Source organism: Giraffa tippelskirchi, chromosome 4 (assembly GCF_054371585.1).
Source record: "Giraffa tippelskirchi isolate mGirTip1 chromosome 4, T2T-mGirTip1v1.2.pri, whole genome shotgun sequence".
NCBI classification, from domain to species: Eukaryota; Metazoa; Chordata; class Mammalia; order Artiodactyla; family Giraffidae; genus Giraffa; species Giraffa tippelskirchi.
The window spans coordinates 71,350,171-71,363,790 of NC_137278.1; the positions used below are offsets into that span (position 1 = coordinate 71,350,171).

Consider the following 13,620-nt stretch of genomic DNA (forward strand, 5'->3'; position numbering starts at 1 on the left):
ATAGCAACATCTGCTGTTGGTCACTCAAGAGTCAGACACTGTTTACAAACTCTATATACACCTCAGGTAAAACTTAGGTGCGTGCATGCTAAGTCGCTTCAGTCATGTTCGACTCTGTGCAATCCTATAGACCGCAGCCTGCCAGGATCCTCTGTCCATGGGATTCTCCAGGCAAGAATACTGGAATGGGTTGCATGCCCTCCTCCAGGGTATCTTCCCAACCCAGGGATTGAACTTGTGTCTCTCCAAGTCTCCTGCATTGGTAAGTGGATTCTTTACCACTAGTGCCACCTGGGAAGGCACTCAGTATTTCCATTTGGCAGATAAGGAAACAGAGACTTAGACAGATTGAGTAAATAGCAAGTGACAACACCCATGGCTGATTCATGTGAATGTATGGCAAAAACCACCACAATATTGTAAAGTAATTAGCCTCCAATTAAAATAAATAATTTTTTTAAAAAAATAGCAAATGACAGAGTTTGTCTCTCTGATTCCCAAGATGGTGCTCTTAATCACTGGACTGCCGTATTCATTCATAAACATTCACACTAGATCACAAGATCCCTGGCATAAGACCTTCAGAAAGGAAATAATCCCAGGCCAAGAGCCGCCTTGGACTAAATTAATACAAGAAAGTATTAAAAGTATCCTAAATCTATCTAGTCATGCTGAGAACCATGTAGAAGGGCCAGTGGCTGGGAGAGGGTGTTGAGAGAAGTCCAGTATTGTTCTAGATGAGACGTTGAGACCACAATGGGTTGAAAGCCTAGACAGATGATCAGTCCCAGGTGAGATGGTATGGAAGCTGTAAAACCACATTGCCTCAGACTCTATCTTCTTACTTTATCGAGTGTCCCCCACTCCCTTTCCGTTCTCCTTTCCACTCTGGTCCTTGCCCAAATGCAGCTCTGTGCAACTGCCTGTGAGTCCCACTCATGTCCAGTCATGAACTTCAGGCCATTTATGATTTCCTAGTTCTAACACCTTGACCTTGCACTGGAATTACCCCTGTTAGTTCCACTTCTGATCCCTTGGATAAGACAGTTATCCATCTCACTGCTCCCTGTCTTAATCTCTTTGGGCTGCTATAACAAAAAATACTATCAACTGGATAGCCTAGTTCTGAAAGCTGGGAAGTTCAAGATCAATGCTCTGCAGATTCAGTGTTTGGTGAGGGCCCACATCCTGGTTTATAAATCTCTGACTTCTGTTTATATCTTCAAATGAAGAAAAAATAAGGCAGGATAGCTCTCTGGAGTTTCTTTTATAATGACACTAGACCCAGTATGAGAGCTCCACCTTCAAAACATGGCCACCTTTCCAATACATGGGGTTAGAATTTCAACATATAAGGGAGGGGACACTAACATTCATTCCATAACACCCCATAGTATACACAGCTGTCAGATCCCAGTTTCTCCTGGGAGTGAACCCCAGGGCTAGGCTTAGCAAGATAATTATACACAGTCACCTTTAGGCTGAGACTAGTTTAAAACCAAAATCACAAAAAGCAACAGAAGATAGCAGCCAGGCTTTTCCAACTTTGTGATGGTCTTAATTAAAAGCAAAAGGGAGTTGTAGTGTTGGTTTAACACCCATATTAATAAAATAAAGTTTAAAAACCACATGATCATCTCATGTAGGGAAAGTATTGGACATAAATCCAACATCTTTTTATGATAAAATAATCACAAAACTTATTACAAAGCAATCAAGACAGGGTGATATTGGCATAAGGATAGATATATCGATCAATGAAATAGAATTGAGAATGCAAAGATAAACTATCACATTTATGGTCAAATGATTTCCGACAAGCATCCAAGACAATACAGTGGAGAAAGAATAGTCTTCCAAGACACAGGGCTGGGATAACACAAAGTTGGATCTTTACTTTACACTATGAACAAAGATGAACTCAAAATGGATCATAAACCTACATATAGAAGTGAAAAGTGCAAAACTCTCGAGAGAAAATACAGGAATAAATCACCATGACCTTGGGTTATACTTAAATATCCTAAATAAGACACCAAAAACAAAAGCAACAAATATACATGAATAAATTGGAGTTCATCAAAGTTAAAAATTTTGGTGCATCAAATGATGCCATCAAGAAAGTGAAAAGACTGAAAAAAAAAAAAAAGCCTAGCTCTCACTGCAGGAGGCTCCTTTCAAATACGAGATGCCTACAGTTAGTACTTCTGCCCCGGGTGTTGGGCCTCAGCAACAGTGTGGGGACAACAGGGAAAAATATCTCACTCCTGTCATATTTATTATAGGGGAAAAAAGGACACAGCTAGGAAAGGGTTAAATAAAGGAGAATACTTTCTTACCATGAAACACTGTGCAGAGATTGAAAAGAATGAGGTAGATCTCTCTATATATATACATAAGGATTTTTAAAATTAAACTATATATACAATACACACACACACACACACTATGATTCCATCCAGGTTGTAAAAAAAATTCCCTACATATCTATTTGAGTACTTACCTATGTAAATCCAAATGAAAAGATTTAGAAGGGTGTAAACCAATATATCAGTATGCAATAGATGGAAGGAAAAGGCGAATCAAGATTTTCATTTTACTTTAACATGCGTCTGAATGCATTTGTTACAACAAGCATCTACTATATTACCATGTAAAGAATGAAAAGCAAACCAAGAAATACAATAAAAGATATGAACTATAAAGCATCATATTTCTACTCTACTTCTATAAAATGTAAAGAAGGATTTATTTTTTTCATATCTTCACAAGGAATATGTTTAACATGTTAAAAAAAAAAAGTGAAAGATATCCCAGAAAACAGGAGAAAATATTTGCAAGAAATATATACGACAATATATGTTTGATCTATCCAGAACACTTACAACTTACCAATAAAAAGAAAAATTATCCAATTTTTAAGGTGGCAAAGAATTTGAATAGCTACTTCTCCAAAGAAGATAGACAACCAATAATTACATAAAAAGGAGCTCAGCTTCAACAATCAATAGTAAATATAAACCAAAACCACAATGAGAGACTACTTACCATGCACTAGGATGCCTATAATCAGAAAGAGAGACAATAACAAATGTTGGTGAGGATGTGGAGAAACTGGAGCCCTTACGCACAAGAGGTGGAACTGTACGATGGTGCAACCATGATGGAAAAGAGTTTGGAAATTTCTTAAAAGGTTAAATCATAACCACATAACCCAGCAAATCTGCTACCAGGTATATACGCAAGAGAAACAAAGACTTACATGCATACAAAAACTTGCACACAAATGTTCATAGCAGGGTTATTCATAAGAGTCAAAAAGTGGAAACAACCCAAATGTCCATCATATCATAAACAGATAAACATGTCCATCATATCATAAACAGATAAATAAAATGTGGTATATCCATACAACCTAATGTGATTTGGCAATAAAAAAGAATAAAATGCTGATAGATGCTATGCCATGGAGGAAACATGAAAACATTATGCTAAATGAAAGAAGCCAGACACACTAAAACCACATATTGTGGCCATTTATGCAGAAAGTGAAGAAGAACTAAAGAGCCTCTTGATGAAAGTGAAAGAGGAGAGTGAAAAAGTTGGCTTAAAGCTCAACATCGAGAAAACTAAGATCATGGCATCTGGTCCCATCACTTCATGGCAAATAGATGGAGAGACAGTGGAAACAGTGTCAGACTTTATTTTGGGGGGCTCCAAAATCACTGCAGATGGTGATTGCAGCCATGAAATTAAAAGACGCTTACTCCTTGGAAGGAAGGTTATGGCCAACCTAGATAGCATGTTTAAAAGCAGAGACATTACTTTGCCAACAAAAGTCCATCTAGTCAAGGCTATGGTTTTTCCAGTGGACATGTATGGATGTGAGAGTTGGATGGTGAAGAAAGCTGAGCGCCGCAGAATTGATGCTTTTGAACTGTGGTGTTGGAGAAGACTCTTGAGAGTCCCTTGGACTGCAAGGAGATCCAATCAATCCATCCTAAAAGAGATCAATCCTGAGTGTTCATTAGAAGGACTGATGTTGAAGCTGAAACTCCAATACTTTGGCCACCTCATGTGAAGAGCTGACTCATTGGAAAAGACCCTAATGATGGGTAGGATTGGGGGCAGGAGGAGAAGGGGATGACAGAGGATGAGATGGTTGGATGGCATCACCAACTCGACAGACATGGGTTTGGGTAGACTCTGTGAGTTGGTGATGGACAGAGAGGCCTGGCGTGCTGCAATTCGTGGGGTCGCAAAGAGTCGGACATGATTGAGCGACTGAACTGAACTGATGATTCCAGAGAAGGCAATGGCACCCGACTCCAGTACTCTTGCCTGGAAAATCCCACGGACACGGGAGCCTGGTAGGCTGCAGTCCATGGGGTCGCTAAGAGTCAGACACGACTGAGCGACTTCACTTTCACTTTACACTTTCATGCATTGGAGAAGAAAATGGCAACCCACTCCAGTATTCTTGCCTGGAGAATCCCAGGGACGGCGGAGCCTGGTGGGCTGCCACCTATGGGGTCGCACAGAGTCAGACACGACTGAAGCGACTTAGCAGCAGCAGCAGCATGATTCCAAACCACATATGATTTCGTTTATCAGCAATGTACAGAATAAGCAAATGCACAGAAACAGAATGTAAATCAGTGCCCAGAAACGGGGCTGGACATTGTGAAGAGGGAGTGAGAACAAATATTAACTATTAAAGTATATAGTTTCTCCTTCTGGAGGTCATTTAAAATGTTCTAAAATTAGATTGTGATAATGGTTTTTAAAAGTTTTTAATTTAATAAAAATGCAAAAGTGAGGATGGAAACCTAAAAAAAGTGATTGATGATGGCATGCTAAAGTTTGGGTTTCTCCACCAGATTGAAGACTAGGAACTAGAAAGAATATGCAAAAAGGAGTCCACCAGTTTACATTTAAACCGCATATAAATTCATACAGATTCATCCTATATAATGACAGGCTTTCTGAAACTGACAGAGTAGCAAACCAACTTGGGTCCATCGGAATCTGGAAACTACTCTCACCTCTGTCAATAGTTTGCTGTGGAATTTGTCCACATCAAACCTGTATATTATTTCCTCATTAATAATTCATCCCTGTCTAGTGGGCCTGCACAAGTATCAAACAAGTGGACATGGGGGAAAAAGTGGAAACCTTTCATGTGTTCTGAATATCCTAGGATAAACCCATCTAAATGTGTCTGAAAAGCTGCTGAAAGCACCACCAGGGTGTACTGGCCCGGTGCAATGGTGTGCTGGAGCAGGTTCACTCCATCTCTCAAGAGCCAATCTTGCTCCTCTCTTCCCTACCCTATGTTCACTGACATCACACTGGTAGTTTGAAATCAGCCACAGTGGAGGTTTCAGAATGTATCCATTTTCTTGGTTATCTTAGTCTAAGATGCCTCTTTGCTTGGGCCATTTTCTTCCTGGAGCCCTTACAGCTGGGGATCTTGTGAACTCTTGTGTTTTAGGAGCAGGACAGTCCAGTGATTAAAAGCACCTGCTTTGGAGTCCGACTGACAGAGGCTCTAGTCTGTGCTCTGCCATTTGCGACTTAATCTTTTTTCTGGAGAGCTGATTTACAGGCACAGCACTAGTCGCTTCCAAGGAAGCCTCTCATTCTAACGGTATCATGGTTCACAACTGGATTAAAGGATCTCCCTAAGGGAGGGGCCATCTTGAAAATAAAACAGTGTCTATCATTTAAAATGGTCCTCCAACAGAAACTGAGTCCTAGAGAAAGAACGGCTATAAGAGCAGGTGAAACCTGAAAGAGATGCTTTATAAAGATCTCTGAGCCACGTGGAGCAAGAGCCCATGGGAACCCTGGGGCTCCCTCACTGGGATACAGCTAGCAGGAGCTGGGGGGACTTGAGCACTCCACACAGGTGGACCCCACCCAAGCTGCAACTGAACCAGCCCACATTTGGAATAGATGGGAAGAAAAAAGGAGATGGCCATTTGCAGACTTGTGAATTGGTTCGTTCATACACACTAGCTACTAACATGAGTGACCTGCTTTAAGGGTTTATTGGCTAACTCTTATTCTCTGCATCCTCTCCTCCAGAGCCCTTAAACCCTTAGATCAAGTGATTGACTCTCTTATTTTTAATAGCAGTTCTACTGAGACACAATTCACTACCATACAATTCAGCCTTTTAAGGTGTATAATTTGATGGGCTGTAGTATATTCACATATAACCATCACCACTATTTGTTAACACTTTTAGAACATTTTCATCACCTCAAAAAGAAACCCTGTATACAATGGCAATCACTCCACACCACTCCCTTCCTCAGGCCCTGGCAAATACTAACATACTTCCTATCTCTATGAATTTGCCTATTCTGAACATCTTATATAAATAGAGTAATTCAAGATAAGATCTTTTCATATCTTGACTGGTTCTATCACTTAATGCAATGTTTTCAAGGTTCAGACTATAGCATGTTCTTCTATGTCATTCCTTTTTATTGCCAAATGATATTGCATTATATAGATACACCACCTTCCGTTCATCCACCCATCAGTTGATGGAGATTTGGGTTGTTTCCACTTTCTAGCTATTTTGAATAATGATGCTGTGAACATTCATGTTTAAGCTGGTGCCTAACTCTTTAGACATTTGAATCTCTCTCCTGGCTGTGCTCCTGGCACAATGAATGGACTTGTATTCTCTCAGGCTCCCCCAGGACTGCTTTCTTCCCTGGCACTGCTTTCTCCACTCTGTATTTTTTCAAACAGACAGACTCACATTCATTCCTTGCTGGTCTCCTTGCCTTCAAACTCTTTCCAACTCTAGGTCTCCCCATATTTTGACACCAGGTTTACTTTTCTTGGCATTGATCTTCACGGTTTCCATTCCATGCTCAAGAGCCTTGGCTAAGGGCTTGCCATTCATGGTGTGGCATCCCCAGTATACCCTACCAGCTTCATTCCCTTCTATATTTTGTCCTGGCAACTGGAATGAAAGCCCTGTCTCTTCATATCACTCATTCCTACCTTCATCCAATATCTACCTACCAGGGTCACCTTATACATCCCTATGCCATCTTATGCTCACCTCTTCATTCATCCAGCAAACATTATTAAATTCCTATTAAGTGCCTAGGCACAGTGCTGGGTATTAGAGACATCAAGATGAACTAGTTTTAAGGAGTTCATATTCCAGATCTGAGTACAGCAATGGGAGGTGGAATTGGAGAGGGTGAGTAACCTGTTAACAGACAATGAAGAACCAGTGTAGCTATGCAGAATGGCCTATTTGTCCCATCCCTTTAGTGACTCATCCAAGGTTTGCAGAGTCTTGCTCCATATGAAGTTTTTGATAGAATTTTTTGGTATAGGAGTTTTACAGTTGAAATTTTGAGAACTCCTTTTTTTTTCTTTTTTTTTTTTGCAGTATATGACCCAAAAAAAGGTAAGCAAGCCCCATTTTCCCCAAGCAGTGACTGAGGCTGGAGAGAGAGTAGGAGGCACTCTTGAATTGCCCTGGACAGACACATCTGCACCCTGTCAGGACTATCAAAATTGCCATGACAATGACCCAAGGCACTTTCAAGGATAAATCCTGTCAACTCTCGGTTGATTTCAGCCAGATCCAACTGCACATCCTTGAAATATGCATGCTATTAAAGAAAAAAAAAAAAGGTAGTGGGAAGGGGAAGGGAGGGAGAGGAAGAAGAGAAAGCCTGAAATAAGGAAGAAGGTTGCTCAACCTTGGACTAGTACTCAGCTCACATGTGAAGAGAGCTCAACTGACATGCTGACTTCACCTTCCTTGAAATCACTGAGGTACCTGCGCACAGTTCCAGATCAAACTCCAAGCGCTTCAAAGTCTCAGAACTTTCCCTCACTATTGGCCAGACCTGTAAAGAAGGAAGGAATGTATGGAGTTTATTCCCCAAGGGTTCTTATTTATACCCTCTATGTAGGGCTTGGCCTACGCTAGACTGTAATGTTGGTACATTTAGACTTCAGAGTCCTGGCCTCTGCTTTCTCATCTCTCCCATTCTCACCCTGGACCCTGATTCAAACTGAAGATCAACTCTCCTAATCATAAAGATGGATACACTGAGGTCTAAAAATAGATCAAGATACTCACCAGGCAGGAATATTATAGAGAAACACCTTTGTCCAAAGAAGGTTAGACTAACTGACCCTTAATTCCATTCCAACACAATGGTACTACAATTCTAAGACTTGTTGAAAGGAACCCAGCTACTTAGAGGCAAAGCCTGGACGAGAACCCAGGTCTGCCACTGCCAATCCAGAAACTACTGGAGAATGAATCTCAGTTTATGTTTGCTGATGAGTCTACCATCAATTTGGATCTTTCAGCTCAGATCTTAAACATATGTTAAGCCTATAAACATCTTCACGATTTTTATGGGGAGAAGAGAATACCAGGAGAGGGTTGAAGAAGGAACAAAATAAGACATTTAGAACTCCCTTTACGCAACTGGTATTTTCATTAGAAGCTAAGAATGCAGTCACATTTTGCAAACCAAATTCCACTTGTAAATGAAAAGCAACTGCCCTGTAAATTTATTTTACTGTGAATTCTTATAAAGGGGACAATCCTTTTTGCAAAGTGAATGATACTCCTGAATGTGTTAATGTAGACTATTTAGATGTTTATGGTTGGTTTTGATTATAGCTTTACCGCTATCTTATACTCATTTTATAGATTAAAAAAACAAGCTCCAAAGGGAGTCCTGTCTCATCCAAGAATAGCCTGGGACAAACCTGGCTATTTGTTTAGGTTTGGCTCTCAAATTCCTTCCCCGTTCACTCAACCTCATGGCCTGGATCTCTACAGAATTTCATCTGATCTCTTCATCTTGCCTGCATCGGTGTCCAGAGCTGCAACTTGAGATTTTTTAAAAAATATTTTTTAAAAAATATTTATTTATTTGGCTTTAATATTTGTCTATTTAATTTCACCACGTGGTGTGTAGGCGGCATGTGGGATCCTAGTTCCCCAACCATGGATCGAACCTGTGTCCCCTGCATTGCAAGGTGGATTCTTAACCACTGGACCACCAGGGAAGTCCCAACTTGAAGTTTTTTTAAGCAAGGCTTTCAAACAACCTTGTGCTGGATACAGGCATGGAAGAAAAGACTCATCTCCCTGACATACAAAGCCACTTTGAGTTTCCCTAATCCCCAAGCAATTCCCTGCCTGCTGGCTCTTACTACTTAAAAGGAATATAAGCTCCTCTGACATTGACTGGGACAAGTGCTGCGTATTTGGGAAGACAGGGGAAAAGGACAGCAGAAACATTTCAAGTGCATTAGCAGCCTGCTTGATTTCTGCAGACTGTTCTAGTCGGCCTGACACCCATCTCCAGAGGAAACCACAAGCTGGCAAAGCATGGGTTCCCTGGGAAATGGTGAGCTGCAGAAACAAATCATTCTTTTTCCTAGAACAAGCAATCCTGCAAATTCACCCTTACTGGAACAAAGAACATTATTTTTTTTTCTTTCCTCCGACTTTCCTTTAATGTTACAGCCAGTGAATTCATAGTGCTTATTGACCAGGCCACTCATTCACCAGTTAAGCACAAATGTCTGTTTTAGTTGCTCAGTTATGTCCAACTCTTCACAACCCCATGGACTGTAGCCCACCAGGCTCCTCTGTCCATGGGGTTTTCCAGGCAAGACTACTGGAGTAGGTTGCCATTCTCTTCTCCAGAGGATCTTACTGACCTAGAGATAAGTGGTAGACCCTAAACTGTCAGAAGCCAATAACGATCTCTTTAAGGATCAGTCCTGGGTGTTCATCGGAAGACTAATGTTGAAGCTGAAACTCCAATACTTCGGCCACCTGATGCGAAGAGCTGACTCATTTGAAAAGATCCTGATGCAGAGAAAGATTGAGGGCAGGAGGAGAAGGGGACGACAGAGGATGAGATGGTTGGATGGCATCACCGACTCAATGGACATGGGTTTAGGTGGATTCCGGGAGTTGGTGATGGACAGGGAGGCCTGGCGTGCTGCAGTTCATGGGGTCGCAAAGAGTCGGACACGACTGAGCGACTGAACTGAAGAATATATAACTTATCCCCAACTATTTAAGTCTTCTCTCTCCAACTGAGGCAAAGCCCTATATGTCTTTACTTTACCCATAGTCTTGCTAATGTTTAGGAGAGACTTGGCACTGACTACACTCATAAATCTATAGATAAGAAATTTTTAAGGATTAGAGTCATTATGAATCTCAATCTACAAACTGAGACATACAAAAAAATGATATCTTCATTTTCATTAAATCAAATTAATTTCTTTTTTGAGTTCACATCCTCCTAAATTTGCAAAAATTTCAACCTCAGGTATTGCTGGAGTCTCACTCATCCTCAGGCCTCCCCAGAATCCAGTAGGCTTCCATGGTGCTCAGAAAAGCAAGGGAAGAGATTCCATTACCCTGTCCACCATGGTCACTGCTGACATCCTCACTGTGCCCTGCAGTAAAGTCTTTAAGTCTGGTATCTCTCTGTTTCCATGCCCAGCCAGAAGAAAAGCAATTTTTTTTTTTTTTACCATTGTGAGCAAAGAAGCCTAAGGTTAGCCTCTCTAGATTCATCATTCACCCCTCCTAAAATCTTACCACCACTTTGGGTAAAAAGCCCTCACATTGCTGAGCCCAAGCCTTGCCAGGCTTTCTCCCTGCCGCCTACCAGTCCTGGTGCTTATTAAAGTCTGAGGGAACTCACTCTCCCACCCCTCTTGCTGTTCCTGATGGCAACCATTAGAGTCTCTTCAATGAAGTCACCAAGGTGGTCACGGAACAATCTTACTCAGACCACAATTAGGAAGTCAGCCTGCCTGCTGAAAGGAGAGGGCAATGGTCCTTTCTACTTTGAGACAGTGCAGCAAAGAGCAGAAAAGACCATGAGTGGAAAGAAGAGAGACTTCGTATATGATTAGGTTCTTTGCTTGTAAGCAATTGAAACTGACTCTGAAAACATATAGACAAAATAATAATAATAATTTATTGGCTAATGTCTGAGGACTGAAGGAAGAGCTGAACAAGCAGTCCTCAAGAAGGACAGGAAAAGAGCAGTTCCAAGAATTTCAGTCAGGATCTCACAGATGAAAGAAGAATGACTCAGCTCCAGCCGCTTCTGTGAGTCTTTCCACTGCTGACTGAACTCCCAGGAGAGAGTCAGATGGGCCTAACCCAGGTCATGTGCTTGCCACTCCTTGGGTAAGAGAGTTGAGGGCCAAGGAGTACTTAGATCAATAGGTTAGCCAAACACATTGAAGAGGGGACAGAGAGTTCCCGTAAAAGAAAAGCAGAGTGCTGCAACCAAATGAAGGGAGAATGGGCAGACAAAATGACAAGTGCCTCTCACAGACAGAAGAGAGTCTTCCCAAGTAACAAGCCACCAGAGGATAAGCACTGCTTGTGGAGGAGAGAAAAACACGCTCACATGAATGACACAACTCTCATATAATCTTGGAACATTTGCAGATGTAAAAACCAAGAGCTTATGAAAAAGACTATCAGCATTAATGTAAGAACATGATCAACCCCAGAGCAACTGTGTGAGAAAAGAACAGGCCACATCCTATAGGATCGGGGTATCTGAAAATGCTTGCAGAAGAAAACCACAAAGCACATCAAAAAGAGGAACATTTTCTTAGGGATAAAGATTTCATTAACTGTCTTGAAAGAAGCTACTTAAGATTTATTCAAGAATCTTACTCCAGAAGCGTGTGTCAGTGTTGTACAAAAGTATGCTTAAGCTAACTGTGTGATAAAATACACATAGTTCTCATAATTACATGTGAGTTCAATCATCATCAACTAATTTCTTTACGGATGCCACAAAGTTCCTTCTTAAAGAATTCATCCTGTAATCATTAAATATTGGTATCGTGACTGGATATGACTTCAGGGAAGATTCTGAGGGCAAAGCGGGCAAAACCAGGTAACCACTGCCCTGTGGAAATGGTGTCTCAGGATTTATTTCTCTGTGTGTGCACTGTAAACCACTGCCCTGTGGAAATGGTGTCTCAGGATTTATTTCTCTGTGTGTGCACTGCACAGGCATGATGCCTGACATGTAGAACTTTTTCTTTCTTTCGTTTTTTTTTAAAAAAAGCAACATCAGGGCAGCATTTCTCAAATTAGTATCCTATAACTTAGTTCTTTAAGATCTTCTTGAGGGGAAAAAGAAAAAACAGGGTTCCATGAATTAAAAGAAGCAGAGACTAGACCAGAGACTGGAGGATTAATAGTTCACTGGTCACATATTGAGGATCATGACAAGGAAAGTGCTATGAAGGTAAAACAAAAACAAAGTACAATAAAACAATAAAGTATAGAACAGCTAAGTGAGGTATCCCATTTAAAAAGTAAAATCATCAGAGAAGTATCTAAGGGTGACCTAAGAGCCTAGAGATCATACCCCTTTGTTCTCAACCATGAGTTTATCTCTTTTTTTCAGGAATAAGTAGTTCAGCAACAACATGGATAAATCTCAAAATAATCAATGCTGAATGACAGAAATCAGACCAAAAAAAAAAAAAAAAGAGCATAAGTTGTATGATTCCATTTATACAAACTTCTAGCATTGGCAAACCAATCTGCAGTAATGGAAAGTAAATTAGTGGTTGATTGAGGGTGGGGTTAGTGGGATAGGTGGCAAGAGGAGGACTGAATTTCAAAAGGAAGGGTATGTTCATTCTGTTGTGATAGCTTCCCATGCGCTGATGTCAAACTCACCAAATTGCACACTTTAAATATGTACATGTTACTGTGTATTAATTATATCTTGATAAGGCTGTTTAAAATAAAAGCTCCATGTCATTCATGGAGCTTAATCTGTAGCCCAGTTTCTCAGTTTCAGCATCAATGACATTTTGGGCCAGCTAGGTCTTTGCAGGAGGGGCTGTCCTGTGCATTGTAGGATGTTCGGCGGCATCCCTGGCCTCTATCCACTACATACCAGTAGCACCATGTGATATTATGATTTATCATAAGAAACAAACATTTGATCTTCATCCACTCTTCTTGTCACATATCTCCTAAAATCCTGAGAATTTCATAAGCAATGAGAGTGGCCAGAGTATCTGTTGCTAGGTTAATAAAGTGACTTCTGCAAAGCACCCAGGTAACCTAAGGATGGGGGCTGGTTACCAGGGGACCCAGCCATGGGATTGGAGGGTTGGAACTTTCAGTCCTCGCCTTCACCTCTGGGGAAAGAAGAGAAGCTGGAGGTTGAATCAGTCGCTAAAGACCAGTGATTTCACCAATGCCTATGCAATGAAGGCTCCATAAAAACCTAAAGGGAGGGTTTGGAAAGCTTCCAGGTTAGGGAACTTGAATACTTCCAACCACCACGTTGTGCACATGTTCAGTCACTCAGTCATGTCTAACTCTTTACAACCCCACGGACTGTCACCTGTCATGTTCTTTTGTCCATGGGATTATGCTGGCAAGAATACTGCAGTGGGCTGCCATAAACTGCACAAGGACACAAGCTCCTTTGTGCACCCTATGTATCTCTTCATCTGACTGTTGATTTGTATCCTTTAATATCCTTTATAATAAACTGATAATCCCAGTGAGTATACAGGTTTCCTGAG

The 13,620-nt window shown here is 41.0% G+C and overlaps 1 long non-coding RNA gene across 4 annotated transcripts in view; it reads right to left on the reverse strand.

Moving 5' to 3' along the window:
- The window catches only part of LOC145546592 (uncharacterized), a 115,798-nt gene that overhangs the window by 36,698 nt on the left and 65,480 nt on the right, over positions 1-13,620 (reverse strand). Inside the window, exon 1 of one of the 4 annotated variants that reach the window (XR_014083059.1) lies at positions 7,743-7,892. The exons of the other annotated variants lie outside the window; for them this stretch is intronic. This is a non-coding gene — a long non-coding RNA (uncharacterized LOC145546592). Of the gene's footprint in view, positions 1-7,742; positions 7,893-13,620 lie in introns of those variants that run through there. 4 annotated transcript variants of the gene reach the window in all.